Here is a 24,443-nt window from a genome sequence, read left to right on the forward strand (position 1 = left end):
TGACGAGGTTATCCTTGATGACCGTGGGCGGTATGCTGCTGTTTCTGGTAGGTGGGAGGGTAAACAGATCGTGTTTGTTGTTGTATATATTCCCCCGGGACTGCAGGCTACCACCTATGCTGATCTTGGCAGAACTCTCCTTGGGCTCCCGGACGGCTTGTTGATCTTGGGTGGGGACTTTAATTCTGTAATGTCTGGTGAATGTGATCGGTTTCCCCCTAGGGTATTGTTGCAGTCCCAATTGTGGCTCAGTGAGCTGGCGGATACTTTTGGCCTGGTAGATGTCTGGCGCTCACTACACCCTACACTCCAGCAATACACTTTCCACTCTGGTGCACATGGTAGCCTCTCCCGTATCGACTATTTTCTTATGTTAGCTTCCACCCTGATCACTGTTCGGGAGATAAGACATCTTCCCCGGGGTATCTCTGACCACTCCCCCTTGCTGATTACGATTTCTGTGGGCGGTCTACTTGGCAACAGGGTCCCCCCGATTCCGCCCTGGCATTTCCGAAACCCCCGGCTCCGCTCGGATTTGGTTAAGGCAATAGACTGCTACTTCTCTGAGAATGTGGGCTCGGTCACTTCCCCCACTGTTCTTTGGGAGGCCTTCAAGACGGTTATTAGGGGTTCCGCCCTATCATTTATTGCTGCAGAGCGTAGGGTCAAGAGGGAGGCTGTTGTGGCTCTTGAAACTGAAATTACAGCGCTTGAAAGTGAGCTGGGTGGGAATGACACGCCTGCACTGTTACACACTTTGGAATTGAAGCAGGCAGATTATAAAGCCTGTGTCACGGATGCTGCTAAATTGATGCGGGCGAATCAACTAGGCCGACTGTATGACGTGGGTGACAAGGCTAGCAAGCTCCTAGCGTGGCTAGATAAGACTGAACGTGCGAATCGTGTTGTCCCTGCCATTGTTCGTGAATCTGGTGTGAGTGTTACTGATCCGGGTGAAATTGTTGAATGCTTCGTGGACCACTTCCGAACGGTCTACGCGCCTGTTAGCGATCGTGATGAGGCCGATTCCAGGCTGCTGCTTCGCGATATCGCCCTGCCCACTGTGTCGGATGAGGACTGCCTTGCATTGGAGGCCCCTCTTACTGTTGATGAGATTGCCCTCGCAATCCGATCCCTTCGCTCGGGAAAGGCGATGGGCCCTAATGGACTCCCCATTGAACTCTATAAACTTTGTCCCGATAAAATGGCCGCCCACCTGCGTCTCATGCTTCTCGAGGCGGTTGAGGCTGGGTGCCTCCCCCTTGAGCAGCGCCTCGCTACCATAGTCGTCCTTTATAAGGACGGCAAACCTCGTGACCACTGCGCCTCGTACCGCCCCATTTCCCTCCTCAACGCGGAACCTAAGATCCTGGCTAAGGTACTTGCAAATCGGTTGATTAAGGTCGTGTGCGACCTGGTTCATCCGGATCAATCCGGTTTTATCCCCCATAGGAACACTGCCCTCAATCTGCGTAGACTCCACAGCGTTCTCGCGAGAGCTCCAATCCTTGACGAGCCGGCAGTGGTCGCTTCCCTGGACGCCACAATGGCATTTGACACTATCGAATGGCCCTACCTATGGGCGGTCCTCGCTAAATTCGGCTTTGGCCCTAATTTCATCGCATGGGTCAAGCTTCTTTACGAACGGCCGCTTGCTCAGGTCGCGGTGAATGGTAGGTGTTCGGACCCCTTCCCTTTAGGCCGTGGCACGCGTCAGGGCTGTCCGCTCTCCCCGCTCCTTTTCGCATTGGCGCTCGAACCCCTTGCCGCACGGCTCAGGTGGGAACCTTCTATCAAAGGGATCCGATGGTCCCCAGACCTTGAGGATCGTGTCTCCTTGTACGCGGATGATATCCTCCTTTATCTTACATCCCCTCAGAAGTCGCTCAATGTTCTTTTCGACGTTCTCACGTCTTTCGGTAAGAATTCGGGACTTGTCATTAACTGGACCAAGTCCTGTGTCTACGTCATAGCTGGTACGTTGCCGCCTCTCCCCCGCAGGTTTCCCATTCTGGTAGCTTCCGACGGTTTTAAGTATTTGGGGATCTATGTATCCATGACCTCCTCTGTCCGCTACGAGCGGAATTTGTACGCTCCGCTCCGTAGACTGAAGCAAGATGTTCGACGTTGGCGCGATTTGCCTCTATCTCCATTGGGCCGGGCGGCACTCTTTAAAATGATGTCGCTCCCCCGATTTCTCTACGCCCTGCAAAATTTCTTCGACCCAGTTCCGGCTCGCTATTTCCGTGAAGTCGAGAGTCTACAGCGACAACTTATTTGGGATGGCCGTGCCCGCATTTCCTTGTCTAAACTTACGCTCTCCTGGTATGACGGGGGTATTGCTTTGCCGGATATTAGACGGTATTACTGGGCCTCACATCTGAGTGCCATCAATCATGCGACCTATGCTCCGGAGCCTGCTCCCGCCTTTGCCTTGGATAAACTACTGTTACCTGGTGGCAATTTTAATAGGGCCTTGTATTCAAAGGCACCCTTTCGACTCCTTACGGGCCCGACGAAATGTGCAGTGCGGGCATGGAGAGATGCTACCGTGGCCACGGGCTGGAGTGGTAGGCTGACGCGTAAGACGCCCCTGTATGATTCGGAACGGTTAGGCAACCTGTGGAAGACGAAAGGGTTTGAGAAATGGGACATGATTGGGATCAGCACGGTGGAGGACCTGTGGGCACGAGGCGCAGTTAAGTCCTTTGAGTCCTTGAAACTGGAATACCGGCTCGATGATAGAGAGCACTTCCGGTACATGCAGGTGAGACACGCATTGTCCTCCGTCTTTCCACCTGGTTCCGATATACCACAGTCCTCCCCCCTGGAAGATCGAGTCCTGGATGGCCACGTCCCGGATAGTACCATCTCCTTAATCTACAAAAAGCTTATCAATAACAGGGCTGACCAGCTTGAGAAGCTCCGTGCTGCCTGGACTGCCGACGGACTCGAATTAGACGACGAGGACTGGCAGTCAGCTGTGTCCTCCCCTAAGGAGGTGGCTATCCCGGCACGGCTCCGCTTCGTCCAGTTGAAGATCCTCCACCGTGTGTATCTGACTGGGGTGCGTCTGGTGCGGATGGGTTTGGTTTCGGATGGACGATGCAGACGTGGGTGTGGGATGGACGGTACCTTCCTTCATATTCTGTGGGAATGTCCGATGATTGCAGCGTACTGGTCCAGAGTGCATGCTGTTATGAGTCATGTCACGGGGATCCCACTACTTCCCGAAGCACGCCGCTGTCTGTTGAATGTGTGGGAACCGTCTGATTGTAATGTTGCTCAGACACTTTGGGTTACACTGGGCAACATTGTAGCAAAGAGAGATATCGCGCAGCTCTGGGGCTCCCCTAGATTACCATTGCTAAGCACCTGGAAAGAGAACATGGACTGGTCCATGTTCCGGGAGAAGACTGTGTATGAGGCAAGAGGGCGTCCAGGGAAGTGGTCCAGAGTTTGGGCTCAGTGGAATACTTACCGCGGAGATATCTGTGCTCCTCCGCTTGACTATGAGGTCCCTTTCCCCTCCTCTCCATGATTTACGTTCCTTCGCTATTTCCACTACATGCTCTGTTTTCCCGCACGTGTCACCCCCCCCCTTGCCAGCATCCCTTCTCCTACATCACTTTTCCCCCCCCCACCTCCAGCAACCCTTGCCACTATGATACCATGTGTTTGTGTGTTGGTGTTCTTTCAACAAAAACATAAAATTAAACCGCTTTTATCCTACCTGTATGATATCATGTTCTCACTGACAATGTGGTCTTGATGGATCGCTTCAGCAACGTACTGTCTCAGAATCTACTTTTCACTCAGCCTGTTTATGTCATAGCGGCCGGCCCCGCGGGGTTGTAGGCAGACGCTGTGTATTGTGCATTCGTAAATAAAGGTTTTAAAAAAAAAAAATAAAAAAAAAAAAACATCCCGTTAGCAATATAGCCACAGTAACTAGGCCCATCACCAACCACCTCAGCCCGGAGGAAGAATCTACAGTTTACTATGATCAACATATGTCTAGGTCATAGCAGAAGCAAATCATGGTTCCAAATGAAGTTCTATATGATAGAATGCCTGTAATGATTTATCCTGAACTTGGGTTTATGTCAAAAAGTGCAGTCTATCATACCGCCTGTGTTCTCCTATCAAGGCCAAACCAGTGGAAATAAACAATCTTCTTTCTTTGCAAGTTACAAAGAGTTTTGTAGTTTCATATAGCCCAAACTCGACATGAAAGGTATTGGAGCGCCTTAAATGAGCACCAGTTGTGTTACATAAGGACATATCCATTTTTGTTTGGCACAGGGAGATTAAGTGATGTGACCAGAATCACAGGATGTTGAGCCAACGCCAAAGCTGGAACCTGGTTCCCCAGCTTGACGATGGCAGCTCTGCCCGTAAGGACACATCCTCTCCCTTAGACTGGTCCTGAATATTCCCACACAGGACCGGGTTATGAGTGCCTCCTTACAGTGAGTTCCCTGAACAAAACAGCTGCAATTGCAAGTGGTGTAATAAAGTTCACAGGCTCTGGATTTTCACCCCCTTAAATCTTGACAGGTCAAACCTGCTGAAATGTAACAAGGTAAAAGGCCCCGTAACTACCAGGATATGCAGATTTTGGGGAAGAAAATCCCAATCCTGCATGTTGTGACCCATTTTTATGGGCCGGCTAATTAGTGTTATTTTTTGAACCTGGTCAATTCTGAACCAAAGGGGTTCATATTTCACTTGCACCAAATCCTCTAGGATAGGTAAATTTAAGCCATTATTCTCAAATCTGGCCAGCCCTATAATCCTTCCATGGGCCGTCTGTGGCTGGACCCATTACATTCACAGTAATGTGGATTGCAACAGTGGCTTTACAACAGCTCCATAGCCCCTGCAGTGCAGAGGGGTCTAAGCTCAAGGGAGGCCCCTCAGCAAAAGTGGTAGGTGGTGGTTTGGGGACGGGGGACTGCAGGGGGGGCAATCAAGTTTCATCAAGCCACTGGATTACACAGCGCACATTCTAATGGATCGGACCACTATTCAGGCGACATATGTCCAGATCTGGTGCCATGGCTAGGGAAATTCTTCCATATGCTACTAATGTGGACGCGTTTAGATTAGAGCAAATTGTGGCTCAAGGGTACTGTGGTGAGGGGAAAAGAGAACTCTTCTATGGGATTTATCAATCTCTCCCTTCTGTGAAAGGAGGCATTTTGAGGTTAGGATCCTGAAGAGCCATGTCAAAAGTTGTACTGAAAAGTTTATCAAGTGAGAATACCACCACGCCCACTCTTCAGGGTGTCAGATTGCCCAGGCTCAAGAGGGCCCTATTAATGAACACTGGCTGTTTCTTCTTCCTTTCTGATATATAGTATTATTGTTAGGTAGAAATGCAGAAAAATAATTACCGGACTTAACTCAGTATTATTGGGTGCCTATGTTGCATGTGTATTAACTGGTTAATCACTGTATTTCTATAAAGTATCCACATTGTATCAGTATCATATTCAAGCGAGAGGTTACATTCGTAGAAATTGATTTTGAATTGCTCTTTCTTTTTTCTACAGTGAAGTGAGATGTTACATTTGCTGCTGCATGCTCTCTCTCTCCTGCCATGCACTCTCCCCCTTCCTTTCATTAGCTTCCATAATCAGTGGTGGTACAGGTTTTCAGGTGAAAATTATGATGTTTATCCTAAATCACCCAAAACGTGTTTGAAACCAAAACTTCAGATCACTTACAGAATTCAGGCAAGCAAAAATCTTGACAGCTGCACAATTCTGACTTGGAGAGGGTTAAGACCATGCTAGCCTTATCTCACACTGCACTAGCCACTGAATGCACAGAATTCCAGTTCTACCCCTCATAGTAGGACTGTTGTGTAAGGGATCACACTCTTAAGGATAGGTTGTCCTACTGGCACTAAACCCTCATTTATTTTGTACTCACTCTAACTTTGGATAGAATTATTGCGACGCTGTTTGTGTCGACAAGTGAGTTAAGGGAATGTGACTCCACAAAAAAGTATGAAGTTCCACAAAATTAAACTCCCTCAACTTCGCCTTCCTTACAGCCGGATTTCCCATCCAGCAGCTCAGGCATGTCATCTCCCTTCCATGCTTATGGTAGTCTTGGCATGAATCTTCAGGCATATAGTAAAGTAGGCAGTCCATGGTGCAGATAACAACGAAGGTAGCTGCTGCACTCTCAGCTCTCTAGGCATTAGGAGAGATCCAGCTGCAAGCAGCGATCTAAGTGCATGTGATCCTGAGTGCAATTTGAAGGAGGGGGTTGGGGATTCGGTCAGGGGACAGGGAGTTTGGTGGTGGGGTCGAAAATGCGCCTAAAAAGAACAAAATAATCTGTAATTATTTTGGGCTCGATTAGGATTGCGGTGAATCCGCATTCTCCGGGCCGGCGGAAGCCACCGCCGGCCCGGAGGATGTAGATTCATCGCTGCGGTGAATAAAAAGACCTCCCGCCACATTAGGATGGCTGGGGGGGTCGTCCGCCACGTTACCGCCTCGGTCGGCTTCCGACCGTGGGGGAAAAGCTCTACTATGGTGGCGGTGTCTATGAGACACCGTCAGCCATATTAGGATGTGCTTCAGGACATGCCTTTCCGTGGCGGCAAAGGCATACGGTCTTATCTTTGGGGGCCTGTTGCGGGCCCCCAGGGTGAAGGGGGGGTGGGGGTGCACATGGGGGGTACCTATGGTACCCCCCTGCATTTGCATGCACAATGCGGCAGGCACCGAGCGGTGCCTGCCGCTTTGTGCATGCAAATGCACAGCATGCATATTTAACTTTGCGGCGGGTGCTGCTTAAAGCAGCACCCGCGGCAATGTTAAATATATGGGATGTGACCGCCAGAGTGATGGTCACATCCTAATTCCACAGGAGGGACCGCCGCTGCTCCTGCGAACTGTCCCTCCACCTCGGGGGTGGCGGACGGACGCAGGTCCGTCCGCCATCCTAATAGGCGCCTTAGTTGGTCTTTGAGGTAGCTGCATATAAAATAACACACACACCTTAAATGAAAAAAAAATGAAAATGTAACTACTCAATGGAAACGTATTTTACGTTATGAAACATCTACTGGATAGGGTGATCACTGCAGGTGTCAGTGTATGTAACAAGACAGCCAAAGAATTGAGTCATGGTTAGTGCAGTCAGTGGAGAACAGTGACGTGTATTTTTTGTGCTATGAGGTCTGAGCTTGTGACAGAGAACACTGTGAATACGTAAGTCATTATCTTTCAATTGCATCAACCACAGTATAAAATAGGTTGCATCAAAATGAAAAAAGTGTTGATTTAAGATAAAACAAATGCTTTAAAAATATATATTTTAATGCTATGTAATCAAACTGTACCTAATGCAAATATTTTTTGTGTCCATTGCAAGTGCAAGCTCCACAACTCAGCTTGTAACCCTTAAGTTACCTCTTAAAAAGAATAATTCTTCGTCATCATGAAGCTTCAAGTGACTCCATCAATTAAGGCCAATACTGGCTCCCAAAGCATTAACCATTCCGGACTGGTTGCTTTTAAACAAAAAGTAAGGAGAATGTTTTTTTTACATTGAAAAAGTATTGGCAAGTCGTTCTCCATTTAGCCTGCCCACTGTGACTTCTGGCTGCAAAACCCTTTTCTAACATCTAGGGGCCCTTTAGGATGGTGGGCGGATCGCCCCGCCAGGCTGGCGGTAGCCACCGCCGGCCTGGTGGGGGCGATCCATCAGCCATCCTTGCTCTGAAGACCCCCCGCCATATTTGGATGGCGGGGGGACCGCAGCGGAGGTTAAGACCGTCCGCCACTTTTCCGCCCCAGTCGCAAGGTGTCCGGGGCGGAAAAGGTATAATACGGTGGCGGTGTTTATCAGACACCGCCAGCCATATTATGATGGGCAAATATGAATGCTTTTCGTGGCGGGAAAGGCATGCGGAGAATCCCTGCGGGGGCCCATTGCAGGCCCTCAGGGACTCCGGGGGGAGGTGGGTGGTGCACATGGGGGATATCTATGGACCCCCCCCACATTTCAAAGTGCAACATGGCAGGCACTGCGCGGTGCCTGTCGTGTTGAACTTTGAAATGCACAACGTGCCTTTTTACCATTGCGGCGGGAAGCGCTTTCAGCATCGCCCTCCGCAATGGTAAAAATACAGGAAGCGCCCGCCAGTGTGACGGGCGCATCCTAATTGCCAAGGCGGGACCGCCACTCCTATGGCGGGCGGTCCCGTTTTGCAAGGGGATGGAGGGCGGGAAAAGTCCGCCCGCCATCCTAATAAGGGGCCAGAGTTTTTTAAACAGAGTCAGCTAGATGATTTGGGAAGCTGTTTAAAAAACTTGTGAACTTTAAAAGAAAAAGGGTATTTTCTCCCATCACTACCCTCTTATCAGTGCATGTGCTGGTTATTCCTCCCTATATTCGACCTGTAGCTAAAAAAGTCAGAAGTTTTCCTGAAGCACAAGTATTTCAATGTTTGACTCATATCAAATTCAGCTTCATTGTATTGTGTTGCATTGCAGATTAATTGATATAACATTTCATAGCATTATACCTCTGGTGGGGTGCCAAAGCTGATTTGCAGACAGGCACCTTGCAACTCTGTGGGAGTGCTTTGGATGGGAGAGTGTGTCTCTGTCAGAGGGCCCCAGAGCATCCTTCACACCTCTGCCTGACCGATGATGGGTCTTAGGGTGTGGAACCGAATCTCACTCGCCCTCTTCTACATCGCCTGCAAGATGCCAACTCTCATCAGTCCACGATATTTGGCAAAAATAATCAAGCTCTCTAGTGGGCCACATAACACTTGAAATGGCAACCTCATAAGACTCAAGGAACAAAACATAGAGAAAGAGGAATGCGAGATTTAAAATCTTTTGTTAAGCTGATTGTATCTGGAACTCTCTCTTGTCCGAGATCTGGCACAGTCCCTCACTTTTTCTCCTCAACAAGGAACTAAAATCCAACTCTTCTTGGAACACGTCATCCAAATAATGCATTCCAGTTAATAGGAACCAAGCTTGTAGTCTCCCTTTTTCTGCCTGTATCACATCCCTTTCCTCCTTCTCTATACTTCTCCCATCCATCCAACCCTTTGTTCAAGACTGTCCATACATATATGCAATGTATTTAGCATGAGTATTGCAGTCGAGGTGAATGGAACCTCTCTACAGAGGAGCCCTTATCCTTACCAAGGGTGTGTGAGTGCTTAGTGTTAGTGCTTAGAAAACTCTTAGTATTAAATGCTTAGGGTAGGCCTTTTCTCCCTGACCCTCTCACTACTCTCACTTTTCTTGGGATTTTTGGGAAGAGTTTAAAGTAAGATTTTAAAAGGGTTTAGTTTCGATATTTTTGTACTGAGCACAATAATCGGAGCTGTTATTCTCTATTTTACTTCCCATAAATTTGGAGAAGCCGAGGAGATTGTTCTAGCACAGTTCTCTCGCCCTCTTTATTGTCCATGTCTAGTTACATGACAGAGGGGAAAAGTTAAATCCTAATTTGTTGCTTTTAGAGCCTTAAGAGATTTAACAATCCATACTTTTTTATCTTTCTGTCAGAGGGTGGTATCTGGAATGGGAAACAGCGTTTACAATGCTGCCATTACGGTAATTACACAAAATATCGAGTAAAAAATATCGAAATACATAAATATCGACTTCAAAATATAGAATGGACAAAATATCGAATGGACAGAATATAGTCAGCAAAAACTATCGAAATTAAGGTAAGTAATGTAATATCGATTTTTATAAATATAGAAAGTCAAAATATCGCAGTATATAATATAGGTTATTAAAATATATCGAATTTTTAATATGAGCGAATTTTTTAAAGTGCTTTGTATGTTAGTATATGTGTGAAAAGTGTATATTTTTTGTAATTTATTTTAGGTAATTAATTTTATGTTATTTAATTTTTGCGTAATTTAATTCTGTAGCGGGTTGTGGGTTTATAGGGGAATAGGGTGGGAAGTAATTTAATTATATTAAATAAAATATTAATTTTTAGAAATTATTAATTGTTTTTAATTTAATTTTGCGTTTTAGTTATGTAGCAGGTTGTGGGTTTATAGGGGAATAGGGTGGGAAGTAATTTAATTGTTATTAATTAAATATTTTAATTTATTTATTGTTATTTATTTCGAATAAATTGTTAATACATTTTTTATTGATATTTAATTAATTTTTAATTGGTAATTCATTTTTATTAATTGAATAATTGCTAATTATGTGAATTTTATTAATTCATTTTCCGAAGCGGGTTGTGGGTTTATAGGGGAATAGGTTGGGAAGTTACTTAATTATAATTAATTAAATGTTTTTATTTATTTATTGGTATTTATTTTGAATTAATTGTTATTAAATGTTATTTGTTAATTAATTAATTGTAAATTGGTAATTAATTTGTATTAATAGGTAATGAATTTCAATAATTGTTATTCATTTGTGTTTTTAATTGATTAATTATTATATTATATTAAATTGGTATTTACTTTTAATTAATTTTTTATTGGTATTGATATTTAATTTCTATTAAATATTTACTTTCCCTACTGTTGCACTCACTGGAGTGGGAATAGTAATTTTTACCCCTACACTATCCAACGCTTTCCCTACTGTTGCACTCTCTGGAGTGGGAATAGTAATTTTTACCCCTACGCTATCCAACGCTTTCCCTACTGTTGCACTCTCTGGAGTGGGAATAGTAATTTTTACCCCTACGCTATCCAACGCTTTCCCTACTGTTGCACTCACTGGAGTGGGAATAGTAATTTTTACCCCTACGCTACCCAACGCTTTCCCTACTGATGCACTCTTTGGAGTGGGACCAAGGCGAAAGCTGAAATGCGTTGCTGATGCAGTCAGTAATATCTTTTCACTGCAAACTTCCAAGGTGTCCTTGCTTTTTCTGAGGAACGTCAGGAACTGTGTGTCATATGTTGCAGGGTTTCCGATACCCTGAGCGAGGACCGCCCCACTTGACAGCCTCTACAAATATCGGATTCTATATGAATATATATATATATATATATATATATATATATGATCAAGCCTCTGGCTAGAGGCGAAACGCGTCATGAGGGCTTGCTGGGTTTCATTTACTAAACTGAATTAAAACCACTGCACCTTAATTTTGGGTATGCCTTATTCGTTTTCTGGACAGTCTAGATTCGACTGTGGATGCTGTGAGAGCGGTGTCGAGCGAAGTGAAAGCAATATATATATATATATATATATGTATATATATATGTATATATATATTACCTACTGGCGGTCGCCAGTAGGTATATATAGTTAGGATTTTTTCCCTATGGGATTTTTGAAAATTCTATGTCTAATAACTTTGGCGTTTGTGGACGGAATTGGCTGAAATTTTCAGGAAAATGGCACATTTTGTTTCTGAGCAGCTCCTGGAAATTTGGGGGGGGGTTCGTCAAGGGGGGGCCGAGAAAAAAGGGGGGTCCCAAAACGCGTTTTTCCCATGTTAATTTCCATAGGACGGTTGGCCTCACTTTTAGCCCGAACGGCTGAATGGATTTGCACGAAACTTGGCAAAATTGTAGGGACTGTTAGCCCGATGTGCCTTTGCTGGGTCTCAATATATGTGCTCCAGTGGTTTTTGAGAAATTAACGTTTAAAACAAGATATATATCTGTAACAGCGCTCCGGGCAGCGCTCCGGTTCGCGAACTTTTCGCGTATCGGAACTTTGCGAAGCGAAGCTGATTGGCTCTCCGGTGTCTGTCAACATTCTAAACAGTCCGGCGCGGCCGCCATCTTGTCTCTCGGTAGGATCGAGAGACAAGAGGATGCCAAAACAAAGGGGGAAATTACCATAAGGGGGCATAGTCGATCCTCGTTGACCCCCTAGGTTTTATGTGGAGGTTTTAAAAAGGCCCAGCAGGGTCAAAAAAAAAATTTTTTTTTTTTTTTTGCGTGGTGAGCGCCAAGTTCGCGAACCGGGAAGCGTTCTGGGCAGCGTACTATAAGGAAAAAAGAATGATAGACTTTTCAAATACTGTATGTTAATTGTTTGTTGTTTTTGTTGATTTTTTTGTCTTTATTTTTAAAGCATTTTTTTTTTATTTTGATTGTGTTTCATAATTTATTAAACTTTCTAACATTTCAGTGTCTGAAATGTCATTATTTTCTTGGAATATTGTTTGCAATCTGTGAGGTTGTAAAATGTCCTCATTTTCAAGGAGGTCATCTACTGCTTGGAGACATTGCAGTAGTTCTTTGTCCAAAGTTTCATCCATAAATTCAATGTCAATTTGATCAATTGTATCAATCAATTCTTGGCTGCTCTCTTGCAGGTCCGTTTCAAAAGAAACTTGGTTTTCGCCTTCCATTTTGCCTGAAATTTGGATTAAAAAAATATATATTAGTAGAGATAGGGCACTGTTGGGAATAACTTTAGATAGGCTTTTTTTATCAGTGAATTTATCTTTGGGCAGTGTATAGTATCAGAGTGGAAGTAGGAATATAAAAAAGTGTATGTGATTTAACGTAAGTAAATGTATAATTATACAAGAGAAGTCTAAGTCCATCCATAACTATAACAGAGAAGTCTATCTAAATCTATAACTACTACAGAGGGATAGTATATAACTATCAGAAAAAGTTTACCATATTTACTTATAGTGCACAATATACTTCAGTTTTAAAAATAACAACTTACCTTTAGAAACAAGTTGAAGTGATTAGTGATATTCCAAATGATATATACAACAAGAAGTAGTAGTCAAAATGGCTGTGTTTCCTTCTCTTCCTTTATATATATTCAGGTATATAACCAATCAAATGTCAGGTAATAAAAGTAGAAAATGAAAGTAACATTTTCATTGGTTGTCAATTCCAACACTTCAGATGTGTTTTGTGAAGTAATTTACCTCACGGTACTTAGAGAGGTCTACAGGCTAAATGGCTAAATGGAATTTCAATCAAATTTGTGAAAATGAAAGGGATTGTTATGTAGTATGAGCTAATCTATATTTGGTGAGAGTGTCTCTAGTCGTGTTTCTGTAAATTACTTTCCCACCTTTTTTTTGGACCGCTTCCCGGGAAGCGGCCCGGTTCGCGAACCTTAAGCGTCACGGGAGTCCACTATTTTGTGTTTCGGTCGCATTAAGATACAAGATGGAGGGCAAATAATGTTCAGAATGGGTAGAAGGGGGCATGGTAGACTTATCTTGACCCCCTAGGTTTTCTGAGGGTGGCTGAGGAGGCTTATATGTGCGGAAAAAAACATTTTTTTAAAAAATTCCGCGAGGTTAGCTTCCGGTTCGCGAACCGGGTAGCGCCCCGGGGAGCATATTTTGTGGAAAATTAGTGAAAAAAGTTAGAAAAAAATAATAATTGTGAGTGATCAGATGAAGGGTAGCTCTGAGAAGAGCTTTTGGGTTTATGGTACATTTAGGTACTTATAAGTAGGTACCAATGCACAGTCTTAAATTCAGAATGAAAATTCTGTTGCCCTCATCTGAGAAGTGAACTCCATCTCTTCTGTAGATATCTTGCATGTAGTAACGCAAGTTATTGTTGTACAAGGAGCCCATTCCATGGTCTCTCATGTAAGCTGAAACAGATTTGTTTACATGCTTCCTCGACTTCTCAATTTGTGGACAAAATTGGTTGGACCACCTCCATTTCTGTCTTTGGCATATATTGGAATATACCAAGGCAGTTTGAGGAAAAAGTGCCATTAATTGCTCAAAGGTGTCCTTTAAAAGCATTTCCAGACCTACCCCAGTCAACGTTTTCATGTGTCTTAAGGACATTTTTAGTCATTTCCTCTTGAATGTAGGTATACAATTGATTTATATGTTGTGTTCTAAAACTTTTATGAAATCATTAATATTTCTGGATATGTGCTGCTAGGAACTTCATAGGTTGTTTGGGCCATATTTATAAGGCTTTTGAGTGTCTCTGATGTTATTGTTCCCATTTTAATTGAAGAGCTTACAACCGTTTCGATATTTGCGAAGTTGACCTGGCCACAGGAGTTGTTGGTGGATTATCCTGCAGGTCACGCAACTCTGCACGGCTGTAGTTCAGTGGATGCCACCTGCTCATATGGCGATGCATGGTATAGTTTCCCATGCTATACTTTTTTTCAGTGCCTCTTGATAACCTGTATTTACAAATGAGGCAGGTGGCATTCTTTGCATTCACTTTCTTCTCCCCTCGAGGGATTGAAAAAAACTGCCAAATGAAACTGGTTTTCCGACGGGAAACACGGGGCAACTCTTGTATGAACTGTGGTCCTTCTGTCTCCTCTTCCTCTAGTTCATCCTCTTCCTCCTCTGTGTTGGTGATGAAATGGGATGGTGGTCCTCTCTTCCCATGAGGAGGTGGAGGTGGTGGTGGGGGTGCACCAGCTGATGCAACTACTGAAGCCATTCTTCACTGTTCAGAAAGGGTCTTTCTCTCACCAAGATGAAAGTCAGAGTGAGGAAAGAAGGAGGGGTTTTCATCATTTGGGAAAAGCAAAAGTTCTAAACCAATGAAAAGTGTTATTTATAGGTCATATGACCTAGTCTTACATCATTTGGAAACCAAAAGTGAAATGAACCAATGAAAAGTTTTATAAACAAGTCACATGACCTGTTCCGCTCACGTTACGCGGTGCGCGCCGCGTCCCGGATCGCTTCCGGTTCGCGGTCCGGAGCACTTCCGGGAGCGCTAACGCGGCGCGTCATAAGACGCATTACGGGACAAAGTGATACGTCGCGCTTCCGCGACGCGTCACAGTTGCGCAAACGGAACGTTTACCGGTTAGCGGACTAGGTCGCGGCATCAAGATGAGCTAACGGGAAGCTTCCCGGTTCGCGAACCGGAAGCGAAGAAAAAAAATATTTAAAAAAAAATTATTAATAAACATCTAAAATATATTTTTTGATTTAAAGAAGAATACATTTTACAGCTACAGATGTTAGCTTTTAAAAAACCAATGAAATTCACTGAAAAAACCATAGGTTATAGACCATATATAGTTAGGAATTAGCATTTACAAAACCTTGAAAATTCACTGAAAAAACCATAGGTTATAGACCATATATAGTTAGGAATTAGCATTTACAAAACCATATTTTACTCACACAAAACCATTGAAATTTCATATATAGTTAGTTGCCCTAACTATATATCGGGCACCCGCAATCCACTGCTGATGATGTCACATATTACATCATTCATGACATGGTCAGTGACATCACTGATGACATCACTGACCATGTCATGAATGATGTAATATGACCACTGATGACATCACTGATGACAACATCCAATGACTGTATGTTTCTGTAAAGTTAAAATATGTCTTACATATTGAAGAATGAGTGGATGTATAAGTGTCTGGATGAAGGATTTAGTAGGTGCATGACTGACTGTATGAGTGAGTGATTAAATTTGTCTCACTGAGTGCATGGGTTAGTGACTAAACTGTCTTAATTTGTGCATCATTATGTCTGTTGTTTTGTAAACTGCTGCATGTGTTGCTCAGTAGCTATATGAGTAACTATATGGGTTATTGATTGGTTGCCCAAGTATTTGTATGGGAGACTGAGTGTGTGTGTGGGTGGCTGGGAGGTGTATGACTCTGTGCATAGATGTGTGAGCAGTTGATTCACTAGATGTATGGTTTCAAAAGTGCATGTGGAAACAGCTGTATGGGCGGTTGACTGTGTGCATGAGTGTATTGGTGAGTGAATGGATATCTCAGTGCTACATGTCAAAATAAGTACATATGTAAAACACAGTACATGTGAGAGTTGACATATATAAATAACTGTGCATAAGAGCCAGTGAATGTGTGAGTGGCTGTATGGATCATTGTGAACATGTATCAGGGATTGTATAAGAGAGTAAATATGTGTTAGAATATGTTTGAATTAGTAAGGTGTGTATAACTGTATAGTTGAGGAAATGGAGGTGTGATTGATTCTTTGCATGACTGACTAGGTGTGTGAGTAACTCCATGGATGAGTGACAGTCTGTGAGTGTCTGTTTACTCTGAGTGTATCTAAGGTTATATTAGAGTCTGAAGAGGTTAATCGTATTATCACATGATTGATGTCATCAGTGATGTTTTCTGTGATGTCATTTGAGATATCAGTGATGACATTTGAGATGTCATCAGTGATGTCATCAGTGATGTCACTGACCATGTCATGAATGATGTAATATGTGACATCATCAGCAGTGGATTGCGGGTGCGCGATATATAGTTAGGGCAACTAACTATATATGAAATTTCAATGGTTTTGTGTGAGTAAAATATGGTTTTGTAAATGCTAATTCCTAACTATATATGGTCTATAACCTATGGTTTTTTCAGTGAATTTTCAAGGTTTTGTAAATGCTAATTCCTAACTATATATGGTCTATAACCTATGGTTTTTCAGTGAATATAAATATATATAAATCACCAAATGTCAGGAGTGCCTCTCGAGAGCGCAAGAGCTCATTTGGTGATTTGGATATTGACACGGCTGCTCTTGGCCGTGCGTGAGAGCACCTCTCTGTTTACTGGGAAAGTCGAGGTGAGCAGAGAAGCCGTAGGGGAGAACAGGTCTTCATCATTGGCACGACATCTCACACTGAAACATAGCCCTCACGGACTGCTTCTCCTTTCCTACTAAAGGATATTAAAAGGACATTCATTTTTGCACAGAAGAATGTAACCTACTGAAGGGAAACGTCAGACCCACTTTGAGGACTGCGAATACCATCATGCTGATGGTTAATCTGTGGAGCCACGCCCACTGAGGGTCGTGTTTGCCTGATTAATAATAATAAAGATATGAAGGCTACAAAAGGAGGGTCTTATACATTCTTCTGCGTATCCCCATGATGAAGAGGCGGAGTGGCCTCGAAACGCGTCGGGAGTCAGAACTATGATTCGGAGAAAGTGCGTGAGAGCTACAAGAGGCGCACATGCAAGGTTGCAGAGATGTCGGGAGTGCCTCTCGAGAGCGCAAGAGCTCATTTGGTGATTTGGATATTGACACGGCTGCTCTTGGCCGTGCGTGAGATCACCGCTTTGTTTACTGAGAAAGTCGAGGTGAGCAGAGAAGCCGTAGGGGAGAAGAGCTCTTCATCGTTCGGCATGACGTCTCACACTAAAACATAGCCCTCACGGACTGCTTCCCCTTTCCTACTAAAGGATATTAAAAAGGACATTAATTTTTGCACAGAAGAATGTAACCTACTTAAGGGAAACTTCAGACCCAATTTGAGGACTACGAATACCATCATGCTGATGGTTAATCTGTAGAGCCACACCCACTGAGGGCGGTGTTTGCCTGATTGAATAATAAAGATATGAAGGCTACAAAAGGAGGGTCTTGTACATTCTTCTGCGTGTCCCCATGATGAAGAGGCGAAGTGGCCTCGAAACGCGTCGGGAGTCAAAACTATGATCCGGAGAAAGTGCGTGAGAACTACAAGAGGCTCAAATGCAAGGTTGCAGAGATGTTGGGAGTGCCTCTCGAGAGCGCAAGAGCTTATTTGGTGATTTGGATATTGACACGGCTGCTCTTGGCCGTGCGTGAGAGCACAGCTCTGTTTACTGGGAAAGTCGAGGTGAGCAGAGAAGCCGTAGGGGAGAACAGCTCTTCATCGTTCGGCACGACGTCTCACACTGAAACATAGCCCTCACGGACTGCTTCCCCTATCCTACTAAAGGATATTAAAAAGGACATTAATTTTTGCACAGAAGAATGTAACCTACTTAAGGGAAACTGCAGACCCACTTTGAGGACTACGAATACCATCATGCTGATGGTTAATCTGTGGAGCCACGCCCACTGAGGGCGGTGTTTGCCTGATTGAATAATAAAGATATGAAGGCTACAAAAGGAGGGTCTTGTACATTCTTCTGCGTGTCCCCATGATGAAGAGGCGGAGTGGCCTTGAAACGCGTTGGGAGTCAGAACTATGATCTGGAGAAAGTGCGTGAGAGCTACAAGAGGCGCACATGCAAGGTTGCAGAGATGTCGGGAGTGCCTCTCGAGAGGGCAAGAGCTCATTTGGTGATTTGGATATTGACACGGCTGCTCTTGGCCGTGTGTGAGAGCACCGCTCTGTTTACTGGGAAATTCGAGGTGAGCAGAGAAGCGGTAGGGGAGAACAGCTCTTCATCGTTCGGCACGACGTCTCACACTGAAACATAGCCCTCACGGACTGCTTCTCCTTTCCTACTAAAGGATATTAAAAGGACATTCATTTTTGCACAGAAGAATGTAACCTACTTAAGAGAAACTTCAGACCCACTTTAAGGACTACGAATATCATCATGCTGATGGTTAATCTGTGGAGCCACACCCACTGAGGGCGGTGTTTGCCTGATTGAATAATAAAGATATGAAGGCTACAAAAGGAGGGTCTTGTACATTCTTCTGCGTGTCCCCATGATGAAGAGGCGGAGTGGCCTCGAAATGCATCGGGAGTCAGAACTATGATCCGGAGAAAGTGCGTGAGAGCTACAAGAGGTGCACATGCAAGGTTGCAGAGATGTTGGGAGTGCCTCTCGAGAGCGCAAGAGCTCATTTGGTGATATATATATATATATATATATATATATGTATATGTATATGTATATGTATATGTTACAGTCAAAGTGTGAAATCCCACATTCTATAGAATGCCTAGGTAATGTATAGAATGCCTGAAAATGCCTGAAAATCAAACGTCAAAGTATGAAATAATTGTTATTTTATACATTGCCTAGGCATTGTATACTTTGCCGGATTGTCTGCCGGCAAAGTATATAATACGCTTAATCCTGCCATTTTATTCCCGCCTGACAATGTGTGAAATCTGGCATTCTAGAGAATGGCTAGGTAATGTATAGAATGCCTGAAAATCGAACGTCAAAGTATGAAATGATTGATATTTTATACATTGCCTAGGCATTGTATACTTTGCCGGATTGTCTGCCGGCAAAGTATGTAATACACCTAGTCCGGCCTTTCTTGGTGTAACAAGTACTTCAATCTCAGTTCTGCTTTCATTGTTTTACGGTAAGAATATCCTGTGCTTTATTTCGTAGTTTTGTTTTCAGTTTGAAATGCGTATTAATAAAGGCTTCTCATCTTGTGCCCTTTAAACACTTGGCGTAAATGGTACTGGTCATTCTGTATAATACCTAGGAATTGTATAGAATGCCTAGGAAAAGTATGTAACATTTTCACAAAAAACTTATATTTCCTAGTTTGCCTCTAAACCATCACGCATTCAATACATTACCTAGGCATTCTATACAATACCGAGATTTCACACTTTGCGGAATGCCTAGGAATCTCATCTTGTGGCCTTTTAACACTTTGCGTAAATGGTACTGGTCATTCTGTGTAATGCCTAGGAATTGTATAGAATGCCTAGGAAAAGTATGTAACATTTTCACAAAAAACTTATATTTCATAGTTTGCTGAAAACAATCAGGCATTCAATACATTACCTAGGCATTCTATTCAATAACGGGATTTCACACTTTGACTCTAACACACACACACACATATATATATATATATATATATATATATATATATATATATATATATATATATATATATATATATATATATATATATATATATTTCCACTCCGTTGCACCGAAATCCGGGTCACTCGCAGGCGGGTGCCTCTCGTGGCGGCGCCCCACGTGATAAATCACAGCTCCAGGTTTCTTTCACATCCCATGGAAAGAAATGCGGCACTCACAGGGAAAGTGTTCAGTATGTTTTTAATCGCTCAGCAGACAAACGCGTTTCGGTATTCCTTCGTCAGTGTCTACCATTGACACGGAAGGAAGCGCATTTAAGAAGTTTTTCATCACGTTTGTGCATGCACATAGAAAGAGGACTGACGTTTTACCTCCGTTAGAGACGATGTTTACATAGTAAATTACTTTTTGCTTTGACATTTCAAAAATCACGATCATAAAGGCGTTGTAAATTACATTTCAATAATTTAGGCATTTTGTATTTTGTAATTTACCGACATTCTTACATACATGTCTAAAGTATATTTGCCTTTGTTGTGTGCTGTAAGTTATGGTGGTGTACGGGTTTTTACCCGTGCGGCAAATGCAAAGCCTGCGAGAAGAGCAAGAAAAGAACAACTTTCGAAATACCAGGGTCAGGACACAGTAAGAAAATATCTAAGTTTCTCACTTGCAACACCACATACGTTGTTTACTGCCTATTGTGCCCATGTGGACTGAAGTACATAGGCAGCACAGTGAAAAATGTCAAGTTACGTGTATTGGAGCACCAACGTGCGATTATGAATAAGGATTTTAACTATCCCGTAGCGAAACACTTTGCCCTTAAGCACAACAGCAATAGGGAACTCTTACAATTTTTTGCGCTAGATCACATACCAGTAGACCCAAGGGGTGGAGATAGGCTGCGGAAATTAAGAAGGCTAGAATCCCGCTACATAATTGACCTTCAAACAAAGGCCCCCCTGGGACTCAATAGGAATGAAGAATTGTCCTCCCACTTGGGTAAAGCTTAAACTCTGTAAATAACGAGATCCATTATACCCCGTGAGCAATGCCGATCCACGGCTGAATAACTTACACCACACAACAAAGGCAAATATACTTTAGACATGTATGTAAGAATGTCGGTAAATTACAAAATACAAAATGCCTAAATTATTGAAATGTAATTTGCAACGCCTTTATGATCATGATTTTTGAAATGTCAAAGCAAAAAGTAATTTACTATGTAAACATCGTCTCTCACGGAGGTAAAACGTCAGTCCTCTTTCTATGTGCATGCACAAACGTGATGAAAAACTTCTTAAATGCGCTTCCTTCCGTGTCAATGGTAGACACTGACGAAGGAATACCGAAACGCGTTTGTCTGCTGAGCGATTAAAAACATACTGAACACTTTCCCTGTGAGTGCCGCATTTCTTTCCATGGGATGTGAAAGAAACCTGGAGCTGTGATATATATATATATATATATATATATATATATATATATATATATATATATATATATATATATATATATATATATATATATATATATATATATATATATATATTTAAATATATAAATATATATATATATATATATATATTACCTACTGGCGGTCGCCAGTAGGTAGTTATAGTTAGGATTTTTTTCAATGTTAATTCTCAAAATTCTATTTGCAATAACTTTGGCACCAGTTGACGAATCTGCCTGAAAATGTCCTGAAAATGGCCTCGCGGCGCCCCGGTCCTTCCCTGAAAGTTTGGGGGGGATTCGTCAAGCGGGGGCCGGGATAAAAGGGGGGTCCCAAAACGCGTTTTCTCCATGTTAATTTCCATAGGGCGGTCGATTTCACTTTTAGCCCGAACGGCTGAATGGATTTTCACCAAATTTGGCAAAATTGTAGGGACTGGTAGCCCGATGTGCCTTTGCTATGTCTCGAGATATGTGCTCCTGTAGATTTTGAGTAATTTAGGTTCAAAAAAATATATATATCTATAGCCGCGCCCCGGTACGCGCCCCGGGGAGCGCTCCGGGCGCGTCACGTGAGGTGCGCACGGAAAGCTGATTGGTTCTCGGGTGTCTGTAAACATTCGAAACAGTCCGGAGCGGCCGCCATCTTGTGTCTCGGTAAAATCGAGACATAAGAGGTGGCTAAAACAAAGGGGGAAATGACCATAAGGCGTCAGGGATAGACCCCCTCTGACCCCCTAGGTTTGATGTGGGGGCAATAAAAGGGACCAGCGGGGCATTTAAAATATATATTTTTTTTGTTTTGCGCGGGGGGGGCGCTTGGTGCGCTCCCCGGTGCGCGTACCGGGGAGCGCACTATGAGGAAAAAAGAATGACAGAGTTTTTAAAAAAGAAAGCCATATTTTAGAAATTGGAGGTAGTTCTTAAAAGAACTTTTTTTTTCTTCTTTTTGTTGTTTTATATTTTTTTGTGTTTTTTGAACATTTTGTACTTTTTTTGTCTTTTCAAAACAGTTTTATATTTTTTTTGTATTTTTTTAGGGGGAGAAACAAAAAAAAGGGAATTGAAACTGGCTCAACTGGAGCAAAAAAACAAAAAAAAACAAAAATTAGTTCTTTTTGGGGCACTTGTGGTTGTCACCTGCAAGGACGATTAGCTTTACGCTCTGTTCACCATAGGCGATAAGCTTGCCACATGCAGTACAAGGTATTTTAAAATCAGCAAATCTTGGCTGAATACAAGGCATCATCTCTGATGTTTCTGGTCCTGATGAAGAGGGTTTGTTTCTTTGGGAGGTGGTCCTTGAAGAATGGGGAAGGTTACTGGCCAGTTCCCTGAGCTCTGCACGAGAATAGTTGTTAGGGTGCTTTCTGGTCATATGACGAATCATGGTATAGTTACCAAATGAATATTTTTTGTTTGGGTTGCCCCTTGAAAGTTCTTCATTGCAGATTAGGCAAGTTACCTTTAATTAAACGGCCATTAAATGAAGTCATGTGTGCGACTCACTTGTTTTCCGCGAGGGAAGCTGTTTCTGGACATTAATATCGGCGTGGTTCTGCCGAAGAGTACACGCACCGCCACAAGAGCGCCACACTCTCCTGAATTGAACCCAAGCGCTAGAACCGATAAAACGGACTAAGGAGACAGGTGCCGCCAAGGACTGGACTTTGGTATTGGTCCCAAGTCAGCCTGAAAAGGGGGCTGACATGGGAAACTTCAAAGCCGGAAAAATTGCTTTAATGGAACAGCGAGACCAACTCACCGCCCACTGGAGGGTCTAATCAGCAGACAGCCGTCAGGACCACAGGCTCCATAATGCAGCTTGAAAATGGAAAGTCTCCACAAATAAATGCCTTCGGAGTAAAGGTAAACAAGCTAAATTAAACATTGAACTGTGGCACTTAAACGGACTGCCTGTCAGGTGAAGGACACCACTTGAAAAAGTTTCCAAGGGAAACGAAACGCGTCGTAAAGTCCTGAAATCACGCTGTTCGCCTTTAAATTAAACGGCCATTAAATGAAGTCATGTGTGCGACTCACTTGTTTTCCGCGAGGGAAGCTGTTTCTGGACATTAATATCGGCGTGGTTCTGCCGAAGAGTACACGCACCGCCACAAGAGCGCCACACTCTCCTGAATTGAACCCAAGCGCTAGAACCGATAAAACGGACTAAGGAGACAGGTGCCGCCAAGGACTGGACTTTGGTATTGGTCCCAAGTCAGCCTGAAAAGGGGGCTGACATGGGAAACTTCAAAGCCGGAAAAATTGCTTTAATGGAACAGCGAGACCAACTCACCGCCCACTGGAGGGTCTAATCAGCAGACAGCCGTCAGGACCACAGGCTCCATAATGCAGCTTGAAAATGGAAAGTCTCCACAAATAAATGCCTTCGGAGTAAAGGTAAACAAGCTAAATTAAACATTGAACTGTGGCACTTAAACGGACTGCCTGTCAGGTGAAGGACACCACTTGAAAAAGTTTCCAAGGGAAACGAAACGCGTCGTAAAGTCCTGAAATCACGCTGTTCGCCTTTAAATTAAACGGCCATTAAATGAAGTCATGTGTGCGACTCACTTGTTTTCCGCGAGGGAAGCTGTTTCTGGACATTAATATCGGCGTGGTTCTGCCGAAGAGTACACGCACCGCCACAAGAGCGCCACACTCTCCTGAATTGAACCCAAGCGCTAGAACCGATAAAACGGACTAAGGAGACAGGTGCCGCCAAGGACTGGACTTTGGTATTGGTCCCAAGTCAGCCTGAAAAGGGGGCTGACATGGGAAACTTCAAAGCCGGAAAAATTGCTTTAATGGAACAGCGAGACCAACTCACCGCCCACTGGAGGGTCTAATCAGCAGACAGCCGTCAGGACCACAGGCTCCATAATGCAGCTTGAAAATGGAAAGTCTCCACAAATAAATGCCTTCGGAGTAAAGGTAAACAAGCTAAATTAAACATTGAACTGTGGCACTTAAACGGACTGCCTGTCAGGTGAAGGACACCACTTGAAAAAGTTTCCAAGGGAAACGAAACGCGTCGTAAAGTCCTGAAATCACGCTGTTCGCCTTTAAATTAAACGGCCATTAAATGAAGTCATGTGTGCGACTCACTTGTTTTCCGCGAGGGAAGCTGTTTCTGGACATTAATATCGGCGTGGTTCTGCCGAAGAGTACACGCACCGCCACAAGAGCGCCACACTCTCCTGAATTGAACCCAAGCGCTAGAACCGATAAAACGGACTAAGGAGACAGGTGCCGCCAAGGACTGGACTTTGGTATTGGTCCCAAGTCAGCCTGAAAAGGGGGCTGACATGGGAAACTTCAAAGCCGGAAAAATTGCTTTAATGGAACAGCGAGACCAACTCACCGCCCACTGGAGGGTCTAATCAGCAGACAGCCGTCAGGACCACAGGCTCCATAATGCAGCTTGAAAATGGAAAGTCTCCACAAATAAATGCCTTCGGAGTAAAGGTA

The sequence above is a fragment of the Lissotriton vulgaris genome, chromosome 11 (assembly GCF_964263255.1).
Source record: "Lissotriton vulgaris chromosome 11, aLisVul1.2, whole genome shotgun sequence".
NCBI lineage: Eukaryota > Metazoa > Chordata > Amphibia > Caudata > Salamandridae > Lissotriton > Lissotriton vulgaris.